The sequence below is a fragment of the Schistocerca nitens genome, chromosome 9 (assembly GCF_023898315.1).
Source record: "Schistocerca nitens isolate TAMUIC-IGC-003100 chromosome 9, iqSchNite1.1, whole genome shotgun sequence".
Taxonomy (NCBI): Eukaryota; Metazoa; Arthropoda; class Insecta; order Orthoptera; family Acrididae; genus Schistocerca; species Schistocerca nitens.
In genome coordinates, this window is record NC_064622.1 from 417,803,051 (window position 1) to 417,825,954 (window position 22,904).

Sequence of the window (22,904 nt, forward strand, 5' to 3'; positions counted from 1 at the left end):
TCGGTCTCCAGTTGTGGCATGAGCCAATTTTCCAGCCTCCTGTTTAAGAAATGCCGAACATCGTGATGGAAGTGCGGTGGAGCACCATCCTGTTGAAAGATGAAGTCGGCGCTGTCGGTCTCCAGTTGTAGCATGAGCCAATTTTTCAGCATGTCCAGATACACGTGTCCTGTAACGTTTTTTTCGCAGAAGAAAAGGGGGCCGTGAACTTTAAACCGTGAGATGGCACAAAACACGTTAACTTTTGGTGAATTGCGAATTTGCTGCACGAATGCGTGAGGATTCTCTACCGCCCAGATTCGCACATTGTGTCTGTTCACTTCACCATTAAGAAAAAATGTTGCTTCACCACTGATAACAAGTTTCGCACTGAACGCATCCTCTTCCATGACCTGTTGCAACCGCGCCGAAAATTCAAAGCGTTTGACTTTGTCATCGGGTGTCAGGGCTTGTAGCAATTGTAAACGGTAAAGCTTCTGCTTTAGAATTTTCCGTAAGATTTTCCAAACAGTCGGCTGTGGTACGTTTAGCTCCCTGCTTGCTTTATTCGTCGACTTCCGCGGGTTACGCGTGAAACTTGCCCGCACGCGTTCAACCGTTTCTTCGCTCACTGCAGGCCGACCCGTTGATTTCCCCTTACAGAGGCATCCAGAAGCTTTAAACTGCGCATACCATCGCCGAATGGAGTTAGCAGTTGGTGGATCTTTGTTGAACTTCGTCCTGAAGTGTCGTTGCACTGTTATGACTGACTGATGTGAGTGCATTTCAAGCACGACATACGCTTTCTCGGCTCCTGTCGCGATTTTGTGTCACTGCGGTCTCGAGCACTCTGGCAGCAGAAACCTGAAGTGCGGCTTCAGCCGAACAACACTTTATGAGTTTTTCTACGTATCTGTAGTGTGTCGTGACCATATGTCAATGAATGGAGCTACAGTGAATTTATGAAATCGCTTCAATCATTTGTAATAGCCCTGTATTATTACGACCTTTTTGACGAAATTTTATAATAAAAGCATCTATTCTTTTGTTTTTTTAAAATATAATAGTTATACCCATGGCAAAAGCTATGTATGTAAAATATGCTGTACAACATATAAAAGTTTATTAAATCGACATTGATTATTATAAAAACTATTAGATCGATGAGTTTTTAAAGAAAAATTAATTCAGACATACATAATGCGGAACGTACTCTTGGCTGCTACCCTACTGCTATAAAGAATATAGCTATGAAAACTACAGTTAAAGTAACACAATTCTGCAGCATCCAACAAAGATTGCAAATGTGATGTAGGCAACTCGGTATAATCGATATATACCACAACTCCAAGGACTTTCACATCTTTGATGTAACTGACACTGTAATAATATTAAGGTTGCCCATAGAGGGCACAACTATTACATATCTTAGTTTACTGTTTTTATCCAAAATATGAATAATCTGCACACATACTAATTGATTAACAGAATCAGACACTTAAATGAATCAATTTTATGTTATTAGTGTATTTCCTACTTCTATACTTTGACGATGGCGTCATATTATGAACGCTGATTGGCAGTTGTGAAGTAATGTAACAGGAAGTAGGCGGAGCCTCTGCATATTTAAGCTTGTGCTCAGCACTCATAACCATCAGTTGACTGCGTAGCAGCGAGGAGAGCTCCGCCTACCATCCTAAGGGAGCCAAGGGTATAATTAATTTTGTTTTATCTTGTTAAATTTTGACACCATTAGTCACTTTCGTTTTATTTAAAGATTGGTTTCTAGTATTTCCTAAAATTTATCCACAGGTCTGATGATGGTTTTGTAAAAAGAACCGAAACCGGTTACCTATATCATTAAAACATAAATGGTGTGATCAAGACTGAACTTTAGTCAAAATACCCAAATTTTTGCATTGTAGAGTAATTATGATGTACACGTACGTGGAGACGGTGTTTGCGCAGCAATCGCTGACATAGTGTAACTGAGGCGGAAGAAGGGGGCCACCCTGCATTCGCCTTAAAAATCATCCACAGACTGGCCGGCACACCGGACCTCGACACTAACCCGCCGGGCGGATTCGTGCCGGGGACCAACACGATTTGTCTCCAGGAAAGCAGTGCGTTAGACCGCACGGTTAACCGGGTATGCTAGAATTATAATTAAAAAGAGTTTTGGAGGACTTACGATCAAATAAGCCAGAGTGGATGGATAAAATTCCATCAGAATATCTAAAACCGTTGGCAGAAGTGACAACAAAGCGAATATTTACGTTGGTGTGTAGAATGTACAAGACTGGCGGTCTACCATCAGGCGTTCGTAGAAAAAATCGTCCATTCAATTTCCAAGATAGCAAGAGCTTACAGAGTGCGAGAATTGTCGCACTGTCAGCTCACAGCTCACATTCAGGGAAGTTTCTGGCAGGAATAATATACAGAAGAATGGAAAAGAAAATCGCAGTTCTGTTAGATGACGATCAGTTTGGCTTTAGGAAAGTTAAACGTAGCAGAGACGCATTTCTGAAGTTGCGGTTGATAATAGAAACAGGACAGAAGAAAAATAGAGACTTGTTCTTAGGATTTGTTGATGCTGGAAGGTGTTCGACAGTATAAAATGGTGCAACATGTTTGCAGTTATGAGGAAAGTAGGGATAAACTGTAAGGGAAGACGGGTAACGTACATTATGTACAAAAATCAAAAGAGAACGATGAGAGTGGGAGACCAAGTACGAAATGCTCGGAGTAAAAAGGGTGTCAGACAGGGATGTACTCTTTCACCCCTACCATTTAACCCATACATCGAAGAAACAATGACGGAAATAAAAGAAATATTCAAGTGTAGGAGTAAAATTCCGGTTGAAAGAAATGTATATGATAAGATTCGCTGATGATATTGCCATCCTTAGTGAAAGTGAAGAAGAGTTAGAGGATGTGTTGAATGGAAAGGTAGTATAATGAGTACAATTTATGGGTTGAGAATAAGTCGGAGTAAGACGAAAATAATGAGAGGTAGCTGAAATGAGAGCTGCAAGAAACTTAACACCAGACTTGGGGTGAAGACGTTGATGAGGTTAGGGAATTCTGTGATATAGGTAGCAAAATAACCCATGATAGTCGGAGCAAAGACGACATAAAAGAAATAAGCACTGGCCAAAAGGGCATTCCTGTCCCAGAAGTCTACTAAATCAAACATAAGCCTTAGTCTGAAGAAGGAATTTCTGAGAATGTGTAATGAAGCAAGTTATTACAAATTAACATTCGGTGCAGTAAGAAACGCAGCCATGTTGCACTGTGGCTTCAGGATGGCTACGTTTTTTCTTCGTTCAGACTCACAGCGCAGCTGTCGTTACCAGCCGTGAGAACTGTCTCGAGTAACATTTAGTACAAATCTAAATAAACCATAGTAATTATCATCCGATTTTGTTCAGACTTGGTAGGCAATCTTTTATTATTAAGAATGGGATCCTATCAAAATTTCAGATCAACAGCCAATAAGAATTAAGCGGTTCTCTCGTGCAGATACTTACAGAGGCAGAGAGGAGAGGAACATCGGGAGAATCACTCGCTAACTTGCTTGTGAGTAACACCCAGCTAGATGTCTCCGACAAAATAGTATGTGAAATGAAGAGCTAGTGAGATCATTTCAGATAGAACATGTCGTGACTAAAGCGGTTTAAGTTACGAACATTTTGAGGAAAGGGTGATATTTCGGGACTAATCAGTTGAAGTTTTATAAGCGTGTGATCTTTTGATTGTACAGACAATTCCGCGTGGCATATTCCGTGATCTTGATGGAATACTTTGACGAGCACTTTTGACATGGACCGAAAGTTAAACTCGTTAATAGTGGTGGGTCAGTGACTGTTAGATGCCAAAAATAAATAGGGACGGACTTACAGGAATTCTGGCTGCTTTACGTGTGAAATACGTTAGATACACAGTGAGCTTGGATGATAAAGCATTTGCATCATTAAATAATGACTTGATAGCCATTTCATGTGCTTTCTTATGTATACAAAGGCATTAACAGAATTGTCAAATGCTTACTGCAGTCTTCTACCGCCCGAAATTTGTGAAAATGACCTTACACGGACTCATTTGCAACTTGAGTTATGCGGCTCCTGTGCGGTAGGTATTAGATAGTGGTTTCATCAATGTTGCTTTAGACTACCTAGCGTTAATCTACTACTGCAGCGTGAAGGGACATCGGGACATCGAACGGAAGAAATATAGGGGTAGGTGAACTGTTCGATGAAAGTGACAGAGAGAGTACGGAGACAAAAGGACGAAAGGACGACAGAACGGCCCCGCACGCCGCAAATGTACTTTTGGAGTCAGTATTGTGTGGTAGTGAATAATGGACAGTGGGAAAACCGGAACAGAAGAAAATAGAAGCGTTTGAAATGTGGTGCTGCAGAAGAATGTTCAGACTGATAACGTAGGGTATGAGGAAGTTCTACGCAGAATCAATGAGGAAAAAAAATATGTACAACGCTGACAAGAAGAAAGGGCAGGATGACAAGACACATGTTAATGCATCAGGGAATGATATCCATGGTACTGGAGGGAGTTTTAGAGGGTAAAAGCAGTAGCAAAAGACAGAGACTGATATACATTCTGGAAATAATTGAGGGTTGCAAGTGTTATTCTGAGACAAAAAGTTTGACACTGGGGAGGAATTCATGGCGGGCCGCGTCAAACCAGTCAGAAGACCGATGACTCAAAAAGAAAAAAAAAATCACCTTAAGCAAGTCAATCTAGAGATCATAACACCGAATGTTGGAGGCATCTACATTGCTTCTAGAATCTGTAAGACGTCTCTGATTATAAGGAAGAGACCATTGGTACTATCTATTGTATGACACTGTCGAGCGAGTTAGTACGAAAAAGAACGCATGGGTGACAATTTGGTTAAATACCTAGAAAAACAACAGAGCAGGAAAGAAAGGTAATTCGTGTTCGGTATACAATTGGATGTACTGCATTTTTGTGCTCTGATGTTTGAGTGAAGAGAAAACAAAACTCCTTATAAATCACACAAAGGGCTTTGGTCGAATATTTATTGCCAAGCGAAAAGTGAGAAGTGGGCAACTGTAGTATCAAATTGACCACAGTGATATCTAGTTTTGTTAAAACATGTTTAATTGGTTGAAGGTAATCAAGGTACTTACGAAAAACTTCAATTGTGACTTTATGGAATACTGAAATATTTACCGAGCAGCTGCTGCTAACTAATCGAAGTGTCAAAAGGCTAATTTCATCAATGTTTAGAAATTTTGCGTATAAAAGCAGCATTGGTTCTATATTTAACTGTCAAAGTGGCCCCCTCCGAATGGAATAATATATTTAACATGTCAGGACAATGAATTAAGTATCTAAAGCATTACGCTTTCTCAACAAAGCTTGAAACTAAAACACTTTTAAAAGAATAGGTTCTATAGATATTTTACACGCGTATGAAGTTCAGAAAATGAGGTGCCGTTTCAGAATTTAAAGTCCAGTGTTAGAATTGTAAAGGGTATTAGAGGATAGTGGTCTGCTGGATTATGTAGACCGTACAGTATGCTGTAGTGCGTTCTTGATATATTTTTATCATTATCATCCATAGCCATTGCCCAACAAGTCCTCAGCCTTAAAAACTTTTCAGTAGAGAATACTTTAAGCACCAGGAAAGAGAAGAGGCATTGCCAAACGGCACCCCATTTGATGAGCATTACTTCGGACATCATTCAAAACCGCGTCGGATGTTTTTCTTATCTATTTTACCTGTTACTGTTAGACAAATCATGTCACATAACATTTGTAGTTCTTTTGGTTTTTTTTGTGCTAAATTGTAACGAAAGTTTGGTGCCGAGTGTAGGACTCTACTTTGGCGTTTACTTTCAACATCAACTGCTGGAAAGTTGGCATACTATTTGAAAATCAGTACAGGAGGCAATCTATTTTTCTTCTACCCATCCTCCCCCCTCCCCCGCTCCCCCCCTCCCCCCGCGCCTACACACTCATCCAAACCCCCGGTTTCTAATCAGCATTCAGAACGATTTACCGCTTTATCTTCGTATCGACTGGTATCACACTAGTATGTGTTAGTGATCTCTACTATGGAGACGAGTATTCATTCGGGGATGCCGGCCGGAGTGGCCGTGCGGATCTAGGCGCTACAGTCTGGAACCGCGTGGCCGCTACGGTCGCAGGTTCGAATCCTGCCTCGGGCATGGAGGTGTGTGATGTCTTTAGGTTAGTTAGGTTTAAGTAGTTCTAAGTTCTAGGAGACTGATGACCACAGCAGTTAAGTCCCATAGTGCTCAGAGCCATTTGAACCATTTTCATTCGGGGATGGCAACTGCATCTCAACACGATCACGGCCTGTGACAGAGTGGTTACACGACAATAACATCCCCGTAATGGACTGGCCTGCACGGAGTCCTGACCTGAATCCTATACAACACCTTTGGGATGTTTTGGAGCGCCGATTTCGTGCCAGGCCTCACCGACCGACGTCGATACCTCTCCTCAGTGCAGTACTCCGTAAAGAACGGGCTGCCATTCCCCAAGAAACCTTCCAGCACCTGGTTGAACTTATGCTACGAGAGTGGAAGCTGTCATCAAGGCTAAGGGTGAGCCAACACCATACTGAATTCCAGAATTACCGATAGTGGACACCACGAACTTGTAAGTCATTTTCAGCCACGTGTCCGGATACTTTTGATCACATAGTGTGCCTGCAGAAATTACGACACAGTGTCAACCTAGTGGCTGCTCTATCCCCTGTGGGTTAGGCAACACCTTCGACGCTCCTTGGGTAGGATTTACCTGTCTTCAAGCGGTAGAGTAGCCATCGGACTGAGGTGATGTCAACGTTTCTGACATATATATGTAACATACACAACAAAGCTGCGTGGATGGCATCGAGGATGCAGCTGAATCGTGTGGGTCTTGCCATTTTATTCACGCACATGCTAATATTGCACTCCGCCGTGATCAAGCCACGGGACGTTTGCAAAAGGAAAAGTACCTTTTGCTGCTTCGGATCACGTTCAAATTTCGTCAAATGATTTTGAACTATTCCTAATGGTTGCAACCTGTACGAGAACAAATGTGTACGGTCGCGCTGCACTCAAAGTGATGCGACCACATTCAGTGGGGATGCAGCCCCACAGAAGGACTGAGAAGTTCGAGGAAGTCTGAAGTGTCAGAGGTAGTCAAGGATATTTTCTTGAATGAGTTTTTCACTCTGCAGTGGAGTGTGCACTAATTTGAAGCTTACTGGCAGAGTAAAACTGTGTGCCGGACCGAGACTTTAACTCGGGACATTTGCCTTTCGTTGTGCAAGTGCTCTACCATCTGAGATACCCAACCACGACTCACGACCCGTCCTCACAGCTTCAATTCTGCGTGAATTTCTGTATTTTCTTGTTGCTCATCGTATTCCGAACCGCCGCTTTCATCTGCCAAAGTTGTGGAAATCAAAGCCTCGGGAAAAGGGGTGATTCCATGGACGCCCTCTATGCCATCTCCTGAGGGCTCTTTGTGTTTATTCTGAGCGGCGGTGTGTATCAGGAGCAGCCAAAATTTGTGTACTGCCCGTTAGCACGTCCAGACACGATACCACAGGAAGCGATAAAAAATGGAATCATACAAAACAAGATACTCACTACCGATTTAACGTAAGCTACAGACAAATTAAATTAAGCGAAAGTCCAAAAAAAAATTTTTTTTTTAAATCATGATGGATACTACATTTCGAAACGAAGGAACGCACTGATATCAAACGAAAGGAGAGACGAGTCTTCAGTCAAGCGCAGGAGTTCAAAACTCAGAAACTGCTTTGATGCCACTGACTGTCTCTGTTTTGTGCTGACCTTGTCATTCATTCATTCATTCATTCATTCATACACACATAAAACATCCAGCTTTTTTGACATTTACTTCGTTTACTGTAAGCTTTGTCATTAGAGTTCTGGTTTTTACTGTTCCTAGGACTACTTCCTGGGATATGCAGATATTCGCTATCCTCACCCTTCATCCACTGGCGGGTATCCACGCATTGGGTTCCTCTCAGACACCAGGCGGAAAACTAATACAAAAAACCTATTACACCCTACTGATTTCATGACAGAACAGTTTTTGCCATTCTATGATATGTTTGATTTCGGTGCTTAAAAACTAGTACGTAGCTACTAAAAATAATTTATTCCAGTAACGGATGATAAATAACAAATATTTGCTTTTGTACTTTACGCCATCGTTCAGTCCGTTCTGGTAAGGAAAACAATGAAAGTCTACAGATGTTAAGAACCACTGTTTGATCGAGTAAAACACCTAGGCCCCACTTATATCCTACTGATACTAACAGATCTAGTCAACGATTAATAATTCAACATGCAAAAATTCTGTGCTTATTCAAGAACATCTGCATAATGCTGTACGGTACAAAATACGAGTAAGTCAAGCAACAGAGGTTTACAACTGTCGCACTATCTAGTGGTAAATTGCCATGAGCTGCACTCGAGTAGACTTGTTTAAGAATGTAATTATGCTCAGCACCTTCGCTATGTAATCACTATAGATTGGATTGTCACAATGAAGATCTATTATTGCATATATTTGTAAGTCGGATAGTCCCCTAGACTTGGAACTACTTACACAAAACCAACCTAAGGACATCACACACATCCATGCACGAAGGAGGATTCGAACCTGCGACATAGCAGCAGGGCGGTCCCAGATAACTCATGCAAAGAAAGTGTTTACGGTGTTGGGGTACTTTTCGCGAGAAAGTCAGAATACAGCTTTGAGAGTGTCAGCGTGGTGTTGCGAGCATAATTATGATGTAGCCTGAAAGATAAGAAAGAAAAAAGAAGGACTGACTGACAAAAAGAGAAATAAACAGAGGACAGCATCTGACACTGTAGTTTTCTGCTGTATAAAGAGCAGGAATTTACATAATCCACTTTAAAATTCCATTTTTGTATGTCTTTTATATCATTTCTGAGTGGTAAACTTGAAGGAACGTTTGTACTTCGACATGGTTTGCGCCAGCTCTTCAGTACCTTATGCAAAGCAGGAGAGAGAGACTTTCGGACTGGGATTTCATACATCCTCGAATTGCACCATCTGAATATTTTAGGCGTAGGAAAGTTTAGATTACCATACATTAAGCAGCCTCAGTTCTTTTGCAAATCTCTTTCTTTTGATGTTTTCCATTACCTTTATCACCATTTACAAATGTCAAAATACGTAATTATTTATCCATACCGAATTGTGTACGACATGATAAAATGAATGTGCTTTCTGATACACGCCCAGAATGTGAAACTCAGTAAATAGATATTATAACGGAGAAAGCCAAACAGAATCTGCTTTTCGCACGCTGAGAGAAATACATTACGTATTACATCAAGTATAACTAGAGAGTTTGCGTATGTAAATTACAGTGAAAATGACCCTACCCGCACATTATACAGCAGAATCAATCAACACCATTGAGAAAGGTACGTTCCTTCTTGTCAAGATCACACAGGATAAAACATGCAATACAACATTCACATCTATACTGAGCAGTCCATCTTACGGTCCGTGGTGGAGGCAGCTTCGTATACAGTTGTCTTCCATTTCGCCGTGTTTCTGTCACACCTATAAATTATGAGCTTGCGGAGATACTGCTGGCATGTCTCAGTATGAGTTCTGCGTTCTTTAATTGTCCTGATGGGAGGAAATAATTTGGTGCTTTGTTTTTATCGTACTCAAATATCTGTTATTTTAACGGTGAATTACTCCGTATTACGCAATGCCTTCGTAACATGTAGTATACCAGTAGACTTCGATGCGCATTTCCCTGCCCCCCCACCCCCTTACGATCATTAAACGAACCCGTAAGGAAACCGGCTACCATTCTTACGATGTACATCTATATCTTCATACAAAATACGCAAGCCTTGGTGTGGGAAATGGCGGGGGTACCATGTTCCAGTACTAGTCATTTGCTTTCCTATTCCACCCGCAAAAAGATCGAAGGAGAAGCGACATGCTTCCTTACGAGCCTAAAGCGTGTTGTCTTCGAAGTCCTACGCGAAATGTACGTTAGCAGCAGTAGAATCTATCTGCAGTTACCTGCAAATGCTCGTTTTCTGAACTTTATCATATTTTAGGCGGGGACCGCGTTGAGCAGAACACAGATTTTTATTTTTTCCTGTTACACAAATATGTTTCACTGAATCTTCAGCATCATGAGTAGGCTTCTGATTTTTTTTTTCAGTTAAACAACAAGAAACAGGTCCTTTGTAATTTGTTCATATAAGGATTCAAGTTTTTAAGAACGCATTTACTAATTTGAAAAAGCAGACAAAGTTTCCCGTACACAGCTTGTTAGCACTTATGGTGGTTTTCCTGCATTTTTTATGTTTTGTACGTATTATAGTTGTTTTCCTTCCACAGTCTGTCACCAACAGGTATACACATATTAATGTAGGAAACCTGTTTACCTCGAACATTTACGACTGGAAATATGGTTAGGTCCACCGTCAGTTAATTCTGACCGCCACCGCGCGTGAGTTTGTCTGTGTGAGTGTGTGTGTGTGTGTGTGTGTGTGTGTGTGTGTACGTGCGTCCCTGACCCTTTTCCTTTCGTTTTAATATTGTGATTCAGATTATCTATAATGTTTCTGTCACGTCCATTTTCTAAACTTACTTGTTTCATTATCTATAGTTCATTTTTGAAGTTGTCTTCATTGAGTAGATGTTTTTCCTGTCTGTGCAGCATGCGTCGGAAACCAGCTAGTTTGTACGCAATCAGACGATCCGAGTATTTGTGTTCGGCTGTGCTGATTATGGTGACTTTCCTGAATATGGGGAACTTATTTTGGTTGTTGAGTCTATGTGTTGTGAAATTTAACATTTTATTATTTCCTGTTTCTATGGTGGAAGTTATGCTTCGATGAACTATGTTGACGTCATCGTGGAGTCGCTGAATGCGACTGGGTGTTTCGTCTAGAAGGCATGTGGTATCATCTACGTAGCGACTACTACCCTGTATTGCTTAGGTCTTACATGGCTGCAAATATTCTTTTCTCAGTGTGATTGAGGAAGATGTTGGCTAGGTGACCCCATGAGAAGCTCATCATCTTGTGAGTAGAACTGGTTGTCAAATGAAAAATAGTTCTGCTCTGTGATTAGTTCTAGAATGTTTGTTATGGGGTCTGGAAATACCTTTCTGTTCTTTTTTTTTCGTTTTCTTTATGCTGTTTGATACTCTTGTTGGTTGGAAGATTCATGTAAATGCATGTTGTAATGATTCTTTCTTAAAATTATATAGAAAATCTTTACTTTCGATGACACTGCATGTGAGTGAGCAGCACTGTAATGACAATTTATTTGCATTGTAAGAGAGAAATCATCGCGTTTTATAAAAAGTAGTTAACTTTCAAATGTCGTCATTAGGGGTATGCATCGTTTTAATTCCAGGGATCCGGTCCCACATTGCTAATTAATACAAGCTTGAAGCACTATTTCCTGCTTTCAAAATACGTAGTTTGTTTCTCACTCACTGTAAAAGATCCAGTCACAAATACAATTCTGTGTCAGAATAAAGAACTAACATAAATACTTGAAAACAGTTTCATTGTATTTCTAAAATCCACACGTCTGCTGCTGTTGACATCATCCAAAATCCGTCTGACCAGAGACACCTTAGTTTCATTCCACTTCACAGTCTCCTGATACACACCGACGTTCCAAAAAATACGACTACTGCCGACTGCTTCATTGAATGCTGCCTGGTGACAGTGCAGTCAAGTCACATGGTACAGAAAGTGTTACTGCCTTTTAGCACAGGATGGAGAATAGAGAGGCATACAGAATCACAGTACACCCAGTGTGTATGAAATGGCTAATGATAGCAGTAGCATGTGTCCAAACGAGTGGAGACTTTTTCTTTTTGGTCATCAGTCTACTGACTGGTTTGATGCAGCCCGCCACAAATTCCTTTCCTGTGCTAATCTCTTCATCTCAGAGTAGCACTTGCAACCTAAGTCCCCAATTATTTGCTTGACGTATTCCAATCTCTGTCTTCCTCTACAGTTTTTGCCCTCTACAGCTCGCTCTAGTACCATGGAAGTCATTCCCTCATGTCGTAGCTGATGTCCTATCATCCTGACCCTTCTCCTTATCAGTGTTTTCCACATATTCCTTTCCTCTCCGATTCTGCGTAGAACCTCCTCATTCCTTACCTTATCAGTCCACCTAATTTTCAACATTCGTCTATAGCACCACATCTCAAATGCTTCGATTCTCTTCTGTTCCGGTTTTCCAACAGTCCATGTTTCACTACCATACAATGCTGTACTCCAGACGTACATCCTCAGAAATTTCTTCCTCAAATTAAGGTCGGTATTTGATATTAGTAGACTTCTCTTGGCCAGAAATGCCTTTTTTGCCGTAGCGAGTCTGCTTTTGATGTCCTCCTTGCTCCGTCCGTCATTAGTTATTTTACTGCCTAGGTAGCAGAATTCCTTAACTTCATTGACTTCGTGACCATCAATCCTGATGTTAAGTTTCTCGCTGTTCTCATTTCTACTACTTCTCATTACCTTCGTCTTTCTCCGATTTACTCTCAAACCATACTGTGTACTCATTAGACTGTTCATTCCGTTCAGCAGATTATTTAATTCTTCTTCACTTTCACTCAGGATAGCAATGTCATCAGCGAATCGTATCATTGATATCCTTTCACCTTGTATTTTAATTCCACTCCTGAACCTTTCTTTTATTTCCATCATTGCTTCCTCGATGTACAGATTGAAGAGTAGGGGCGAAAGGCTACAGCCTTGTCTTACACCCTTCTTAATACGAGCACTTCGTTCTTGATCGTCCACTCTTATTATTCCCTCTTGATTGTTGTACATATTGTATATGACCCGTCTCTCCCTATAACTTACCCCTACTTTTTTCATAATCTCGAACAGCTTACACCATTTTATATTGTCGAACGCTTTTTCCAGGTCGACAAATCCTATGAAAGAGTCTTGATTTTTCTTTAGCCTTGCTTCCATTATTAGCCGTAACGTCAGAATTGCCTCTCTCGTCCCTTTACTTTTGCTAAAGCCAAACTGATCGTCACCTAGCGCATTCTCAATTTTCTTTTCCATTCTTCTGTATATTATTCTTGTAAGCAGCTTCGATGCATGAGCTGTTAAGCTGATTGTGCGATAATTCTCGCACTTGTCAGCTCTTGCCGTCTTCGGAATTGTGTGGATGATGCTTTTCCGAAAGTCAGATGGTATATCGCCAGACTCATATATTCTACACACCAACGTGAATAGTCGTTTTGTTGCCACTTCCCCCAATGATTTTAGAAATTCTGATGGAATGTTATCTATCCCTTCTGCCTTATTTGACCGTAAGTCCTCCAAAGCTCTTTTAAGTGGAGACAGGCATCAAGAAATTGAGAGACTGGTGGTCCATGTAGACTCACATATTTAGACTCACAAACTGTTGTAGGTCCCACTCGTATCTGGTGGCTGGTAGACTACAGTACCAATAGAAATGAGAAGTATGTTTACGGATTTGGCACGTCCTTGTTCTGCTAACGGTACGATATCAGTCACGTAAGCCATAAGAGGACCATGGCCCAAACATTAAGCAATTAAGGCACATAAACCATTGTGGCTCTGCTTTTATGCTGCTTTGATAATATCATGACTCAGTATCACGACTCTGGACCACGTGCTGCTCCGGGCTATATGGTAACTGCTCAACACTTCAGTGACATTCCTGATGCAACTTCCTCTGACTGGTCGAAAATAACCCACATCCGTAGCCTCTTATATTAGCTATAGAAGGTGTGTCAATTTCATTCTACTGTGCCCAGTAAATTACCTGCAGCACAAAATACCTGACTCATTCGAAATACCTGAATCTATGGAGCCAGCTCATGACATTTCCGCAATGACTCGATACATACTTTGACATATACCATAGAGTCAGTCTCCTATTTTACACTAGTTGACTTTAAACCCGAATATTCATTCCCTCTTTCGTATGGTTAAACACAGTTACGCTATGACAAAACAATGACCAATTATGTTACGCTGGTTCTCCTATATGCTAGAGTTTTGGCGTTAATTGTTGCTGCACCTTACATAGCCAAACTAGGAACTCTCAGGAAGATAGCAACGAAGAAGTTAATTGTTCATGTACCAAGTGATGTATCGCCTCCTGCCAATGCTGCCACCTCCACCCTTGCATCACCAAGGATGTCTGCCAAGCATCATAGCAGCTTTGCTACAGCCATTCTTCCAACCAGTAAATTCAGTCAAGATTGTACATGTCCAAATCCCGCTTATATGTATCCCAGTCGCTGTCTTCGTCCTCAACTTTACCCCTACAAGTCCCTCTACTACCATGGAAGTCATTCCCTGATGTCTTAATACATGTCCTTATCATCCTGTCCCTTCTTCTTATCAGTGTTTTCCATATGTATTTCTTTCCTCGCCCATTCTGCGGGAAACCCCGTCATTCCTTACCTTATCAGCCCATCTAATTTTCAACGTTCGTAAGTAGCGTATCTCAGATGCTTTGATTATATTCTGTTCCGGTGTCCTCACAATTTATGTTTCACTGCTATACAATTCTGCGCTCCAAATGTATATTCTTAGAAATTTGTTCCCCTAACTAAGACCAATATCTGATGCCACTAGACTTTTCTTGAGCAGTATCATCCTTCGGCAGTGTTAGTCCGCTTTTTATGTCCTTCTTGTTCCGTCCATCATGGGATATTTTACAGCTTAGGATGCGGAGTACATTAACTTCACCTACTTCATGATCACCAATTTGGTGTTAAATTTCTCGTTGTTCTCATTTCTGCTACTTCTCATTACTTTTTTCTTTCTTCAAGTTAATCCCAAATCATATTCCGTACTGATTAGACTGTTCGTTCCATTTAACAGATACTCTTGAACCGTTCTCTGAATTCCATCAGGGACGAAAAACTAGATGCTTTTTAATCCTTGCATTTGGTTCTTGGTCTTCCAAATTTCCTTCTTGAATTCTTGTATATGTTGTATACTACCCGTCTTTCCTTACAGCTTACCCTATTTTTCTCAGGATTTCGAACAACTTGCACCATTTTATGCTGTAGAACGCTTGATGCAGACTGACAGATCCAACAACATATCTTGATTTTTATCAGTCTTGCTTCTATATCAACAGCAACGAATAAACTGCCTGCCTGATGCCTTTGCATTTCCTAAGGTAAACTGATAGTCATTTAGCGGATCCTCAATTTCCTTTTCCAATTTTCTTTGTATTATTCTTGTCAGGCACTTGGATGATGTTTTTCAGATAGCTTGATGGTATATCGAGAATCTTATACATTCGAAGCACTAACACGAATAGTAATTTTGTCGCCACTTCCACCAACTGCTTTATAGATTTTTATGGAATGTTCTCTACCCTTTCTCTCTTATTTGATTTTACATCTTCCAAAGCTCTTTAAATTCTGATTCTAATACTGAATCACTTATCTCTCCCCTGTCGACTCCTGTTTCTTATTTCATCATGTGACCCTCGATGTACCCTTCCCATCCGGTAGTTCTCTCCTCTGCATTTAGCAATGGAATTACCATTTCACTCTTATTGTTACCACCCTTGCTTTTTTACTTCATTGAATACTGTTTTGCATTTCTATATGCGGAGTCAGTCCTAACAGTCATTTATTTTTCAATTTCTTCACATTTTTCACGTAGCCATTTCGCTTTAGCTTCCCAACACTCCCTGTTTATTTCATTCCTAAGTAATTTATATTTCTGTATTCTTGAATTTCCCTGAACATTTTCGTATTTCTTCCTTAAATCTATCAACCGAAGTATTCCTTCTGTTACCCATGGTTTCTTTACAGGTATCTTCCGTATCCATGTTTTTTCTTCCAACCTCAGTGACTGCCTATTTAGAGATGTCCATTCTACTTCAGCTAAACTACCTACTATGCAGTATTTACAGCTCCAGATAACTTCAAGTGTATCAGTTCATTTCTTCGTGGTCCTGTATCCCACTTCTTTTCGCATTCATTCAACCTATCTATTCTCTTAAGCTTCAGCCTACTCCTCATCATTACCAAATTCTGAGCCGAGTCTGCTGGCTATGCCTTAAGATCTAATACGAGATTATGGAATCTGCCTGACCACCATATTATCTAACTGCTATCTTCCTGTATCTCCCTGATTTCTCCAAGTAATCCTCCTCCTCTTGTGATTCTTGAAGACGGTATTTGCTATCACAATATGAAATTATACTACAGAACACACTTTCTCCTCTCTCATTCTTACTACCAAGCCCATATTCTCCCACAACCCAGCCCGCATCTCGTGGTCGTGCGGTAGCGTTCTCGCTTCCCACGCCCGGGTTCCCGGGTTCGATTCCCGGCGGGGTCAGGGATTTTCTCTGCCTCGTGATGGCTGGGTGTTGTGTGCTGTCCTTAGGTTAGTTAGGTATAAGTAGTTCTAAGTTCTAGGGGACTGATGACCATAGATGTTAAGTCCCATAGTGCTCAGAGCAATTTGAACCATCCCACAACCCATTCTTCTACTCCTTCCCCCGTTACCGCATTACAGTCTCCCATAACTATTAGATTTTCATTTCCTTTTATGTACTGAATTAACCGTTCATTATCTTTATATACTTTCTCTATCTCTTAATCCTCCGTTTGCGAGGTCGGCATTTATATCTGAACTATTGTTGCATTTCAGCTTCTACCGGCGTAATGAACAGTCCATTAATTTCGGGCATATATCCGAGAAAAACTTTTTTCACTAATATTTCGGCCGCATATTGTCCGGTCACCTTCAGAGAAAGTCGCAAGACTGAAGACAAGGTGCCAAGCGCGGCGTTATATGCTCCACCGCGGCGGTAGTGCGATGCGGGTCACAGACGCTGATCGGTGGCAAAGATACACTTACACACGCGGCGCCTATGGCGAAGGCGCACAGAGATTGGATTCATTTATCGAAAGTATGTTCGGCGGGGTGACACCATGACGACTTCTCTGCAGTTTAATTAGCTCTAGAGCCCGATCCATGCTTTGTCCAAATTAAAACCATTATCCCTATTCATTAAATTATTAGCTAATCTGATCTCTATAGCTTCCTTAAAGACAGAATCCAGAAAACAAGATGTGGATGTTAAAATCTTCACATCACTGTAGTTCATGAATGGCCTGTATTAATAAAATGTTCGCCCACAGCTGACTTGTCTCGCTGTGAGAAGCGTGTGTATCTCCGATGTTCCACACATCTCTCATGAACGGTATGTGTTGTTTATTACTTCGTTAGGCGAGTGTGCAGCAGATTCCTTGCGGATATTGTGAGAAGTCATACAAAGGTCAAACAACACCTACCGTTCATCAGAGATGTGTGGAACATTGAAGGTACACATGCTTATCACAGCCAGACAAGTCAGCTGTGGCCGAGCATCTTATTGATATGGGGCATTCCATTAACTACAGTGATGTGAAGATTCCAACATCCACCTCTTCCTTTAGGGCTCTTGTCTTCAAGGAACCTACAGAGATCAAATTGTTGTTGTTCTGGTCTTCGGTCCTGAGACTGGTTTGATGCAGCTCTCCATGCTACTCTACCCTGTGCTAGCATCTTCGTCTCCAGGTACCTACTGCAGCCTACATCCTTCTGAATCTGCTTAGTGTACTCATCCCTTGGTTTCCCTATACGATTTTTACCCTCCACGCTGCCCACCAATACTAAATTGGTGATCCCTCGATGTCTCAGAAAATGTCCTACCAACCGATCCCCTCTTCTAGTAAAGTTGTGCCACAAGTTCCTCTTCTGCCCAATTCTATTCAATACCTCCTCATTAGTTATGTGATCTACCCATCTAATCTTCAGCATTCTTCTGCACAACCACATTTCGAAAGCTTCTATTCTGTTCTTGTCTAAACTATTTATCGTCCACGTTTCACTTCAATATATGGCTACACTCCATACAAATACTTTCAGAAACGACTTCCTGACATTTAAATCTATACTCGATAGTAACAAAGTTTTCTTCTTCATAAACGCTTTCCTTGCCAGTCTAAATTTTATATCTTCTCTACTTCGACCATAATCAGTTATTTTGCTCCCCAAATAGCAAAACTCCTTTACTACACTAAGTGTCTCACTTCCTAATCTAATTCCCTCCGCATCACCCGACTTAACTCGACTACATTGCATTATCCTCGTTTTGCTTTTGTTGATGTTCATTTTATTCCCTCCTTTCAAGACACTGTCCATTCCGTTCAGCTCCTCATACAAGTCCTTTGCCGTCTCTGACAGAATTACAATGTTATCGGCGAATTTCAAAGTTTTTATTTCTTCTCCATGGATTTTAATACCTACTCCGAATTTTTCTTTTCTTTCCTTTATTGCTTGCTCAATATACAGATTGAATAACATCGGGGAGAGACTACAACCCTGTCTCACTCCCTTCCCAACCACTGCTTCCCTTTCATACCCCTCGACTCTTATAACTGCCATCTGCTTTCTGTACAAATTGTAAATAGCCTTTCGCTCTCTGTATTTTACCCCGGCCACCTTCAGAATTTGAAAGAGAGTATTCCAACCAACATTGTCAAAAGCTTTCTCTAAGTCTACAAATGCTAGAAACGTAGGTTTGCCTTTCCTTAATCTTTCTTCTAAGATAAGTCGTATGGTCAGTATTGCCTCACGTGTTCCAACATTTCTACGGAATCCAACTGATATTCCCCGAGGTCGGCTTCTATCAGTTTTTCAATTCGTCTGTAAAGAATTCGCGTTAGTATTTTGCAGCTGTGACTTATTAAACTGATAGTTCGGTAACTTTCTCATCTGTCAACACCTACTTTCTTTGGAACTGGAATTATTATATTCTCCTTGAAGTCTGAGGGTATTTTGCCTGTCTCATACATCTTGCTCACAAGATGGTAGAGTTTTGGCATGACCGGCTCTCCCAAGGCTGTCAATAGTTCTAATGGAATGTTGTCTACTCCAGGGGCCTTGTTTCGACTCAGCTCTTTGAGTGATCTGTCAAACTCTTCACGCAGTATCATATCTCCCATTTCATCTTCATCTACATCCTCTTCCATTTCCATAGTACTGTCCTCGAGTACATCGCCCTTGTATAGCCCCTTTATATACTCGTTCCACCTTTCTGCTTTCCCTTCTTTGCTTAGAACTGGGTTTCCATCAAAGCTCTTGATATTCATGCAAGTGGTTCTCCTTTCTCCAAAGGTCTCTTTAATTTTCCTGTATGCAGTATCTATCTTACCTCTAATGAGAGAAACCTCTACATCCTTACATTTGCCCTCTAGCCATTCCTGCTTAGCCATTTTGCACTTCCTGTCGATCTCATTTTCGAGACGTTTGTACCCCCTTTTGCCTGCTTCATTTACTGCATTTTTATATTTTCTCCTTTCATCAATTAAATTCAATATTTCTTCTGTTACCCAAGGGTTTCTACTAGCCCTCGGCTTTTTAGCTATTTGATCCTCTGTTGCCTTCACTATCTCATCCCTCAAAGCTACCCTCTCTTCTTCTACTGTATTTCTTTCCCCCATTTCTGTCAATTGTTCTCTTATGCTCTCCCTGAAACTCTGTACAACCTCTGGTTCTTTCAGTTTATCGAGGTCCCATCTCCTTAAATTCCCACCTTTTTGCAGTTTCTTCAGTTTTAATCTACAGTTCATAACCAACAGATTGTGGTCAGAGTCCACATCTGCCCCTGGAAATGTCTTACAATTTAAAACCTGGTTCCTAAATCTCTGTCTTACCATTATATAATCTATCTGATACCTTCTAGTATCTCCAGGGTTCTTTCATGTATACAACCTTCTTTCATGATTCTTGAACCAAGTGTTAGGTATGATTAAGTTATGCTCTGCGCAAAATTCTACCAGGCAGCTTCCTCTCATTTCTTCGCCCCAATCCATATTCACCTAGTATCTTTCCTTCTCTCCCTTTTCCTACTCTCGAATTCCAGTCACCCATGACTATTAAATTTTCGTCTCCCTTCACTATCTGAATAATTTATTTTATCTCCTTAAACATTTCATCAATTTCTTCATCATCTGCTGAGCTATTTGGCATATAAACTTGTACTACTGGACGTGGGCTTCGTGTCTATCTTGGCCACAATTGTGCGTTCACTATGCTGTTTGTAGTACCTTACCATCATCATCATCATGGATAATAATGGAATAGTTGCGGAGGAAATGCATGAGCTCAAAAAGATTTGGAAGGAGTACTTTGAAGATCTGTTGAATGCCGCCAAGCGGGTAACTAACAGCGATGGAGAGCCTAAGGCAGCAGACGATTATAATAGTGGGGAAATTGATGATCTAACTTGGAATGAAGTGGAAGAAGCCATAAAGAGGATGAAAGGGGGCAAGGCACCAGGTTGGGACGAAGTAACAGTGGATATGATACGAGCAGCAGGAGAAGTAGGAACCCAGTGGCTATACAGAGTGCTGAGGGTGGTGTGGAAGGAGAACAGAATTCCTGAGGATTGGAAGAAAGGAATTATAGTCCCGATCTTCAAGAAAGGGGATAAAAGGAGATGTGAGAACTACAGAGGAATCACCCTGCTATGCCACTGTGGAAAAATCTATGAAAAGATCCTGGAGAAGAGAATAAGAAGCAGTATTGAAAGTAGACTGCAAGAGGAGCAGTACGGTTTCAGACCGGGAAGATCAACAACGGACCTCATATTTGCGGTAAGGCAACTGCAGGAAAGGCACTATGAGTACGGGAAGGACTTAATCATCGCCTTTTTAGATATTGAGAAGGCGTATGACAGTATCTGTAGGGACAAGCTCTGGGATGTGCTGAACGCAAAAGGGATAGATGAAGAGATAACACGAAAAGTCAGAAAAATGTATGAGGGAAGTGAGAGTTGTGTGAAAGTGGGGAGAGAACGAACAGCATGGTTCAAGCTGGAAAATGGGCTGCGACAGGGAAGTGCACTTTCACCTTTATTGTTTATTATTGTTGTGGATGAAATCCTACAGCAAGTATCAGATGCAATTGGAGATCATAAAATGAAAGCAGTGCTTTTTGCCGATGACCTGATGTTATGGGGAAATTGCGAGAAGGAGGTGCAAGAGCAGTTAGATGTATGGGAGGCAACGGCAGCACAATATGGAATGCATTTCTCTGCAAAGAAAAGAGAAATAATTGTCACAACAAGGAAGAAGAGTAGGCCAAATGTGGATATAACTTGTGGAGGGGAAAACCTACAGGTGGTGGAGAACTTCAAGTACCTGGGAAGCATGATTGAAAGTAAGGGGGGAAACGCAATGGAAATAAATGAGAGGTGCAGAAAAGCAGGGCAGTTCTACAAATGCATTAGGGGGCTTATTTGGAGCAAGGAGGTGCCACAGAAATCCAAGGGAATTATATACCGAACCTACTTTGTCCCCATATTGGCATACAGAAGTGAGACATGGGTAATGCATAAAAGCGACAAAAGTAGAATACAGGCTAGTGAAATGAAGTTCCAGAGGAGCAGGTTAAGTGTAACAAGACGAGACAGATTGCGAAATGTGTATGTGAGGGAAAGACTAAAGGAAGAACCACTACAGGACAGGATAGGAAAATCAAGACTGCAGTGGTATGGACACATGAAGAGAATGGATGAGGGAAGAATTCCAAAGAGGATGTTTGATCTGCAACTGGAGGGGAAGAGGCCCAGAGGAAGACCGAGAGATAGATGGGTGAAGGGAGTGAAGGAATGTGTGACGAGAAGAGGAGAGAACTGGATGAAGGTGGAAGAGGGGGAATGGTGGAAAGACAGAACACGATGGAGAGGCTTGTGTTCCCGACAGACCCAGCCAGTGGCTGGAAACCGTCCCAGATGTAGTAGCTTACCCATACTCCTATTTTTTTATTCATTATTAAACCCACTCCTGCATTACCCCTACTTGATTTTATATTTATAATCCTGTATTCACCTGACCAAAAGTATTGTTCTTCCTGCCACCGAACTTCACTAATTCCTACTATATCTAACTTTAACCTATCCATTTCCCGTTTTAAATTTTCTAACCTACCAGCCCCATTAAGGGATCTGACATGCCACGCTCCGATCTGTACAACGCCAGTATTCTTTCTCCTGATAACATCATCCTCTTGAGTAGTTCCCGCCCGGAGATCCGAATGGGGGACTATTTTACCTCTGGAATATTTTACCCAAGAGGACGAAATCATTATTTAATCATACAGTAAAGCTGCATGCCCTCGGGAAAAATTACGGCTGTAGTTTACCCTTGCTTTCAGCCGTTCGCAGTACTAGAACAGCAAGGCCATTTTGGTTAGTGTTACAAGGCCAGATCAGTGAATCATCCAGACTGTTTCCCCTGCAACTACTGAAAAGGCTGCTGCCCCTCGTCAGGAACCACAGGTTTGTCTGGCCTCTCAACAGATACCCCTCCATTGTGGGTGCACATACTGTACTGCTATCTGTATCGTTGAGAAACACAAGCCTCCCCACCAACAGCAAGGTCCATGGTTCATGGGGGGAAGGAGATTAGATTAGCTAATAATGTAATTAATAGAGATAATGGTTTTAATTTGGACAAACCATGGAATCCGGCTCTTGGGGTAATTAAACTACAAGGAAGTCGTCATGTTGTCACCGCCACAGGACATACATCGGTAGGCGAATCTAATGTCCGTACGCGTTCACCACGGGCGGTCGTGTGTAAAGGCCGGTTCCCACTAGGGCTGCCGCGCGTTAAAACCGCGCGTCAGCGGCTTGGTTGCCATGGAAACGGCGTCAGCGGCACGGCGCGGCGGGCTCTGCGTCGCGGTTTGACCATGTCGAACCGCTTCCACTGCCGCGTGCCGCGCTCCAGGTGCGCGCCGCCAATCACAGAACGTGCTGAGCGTGACGTCAGGTAC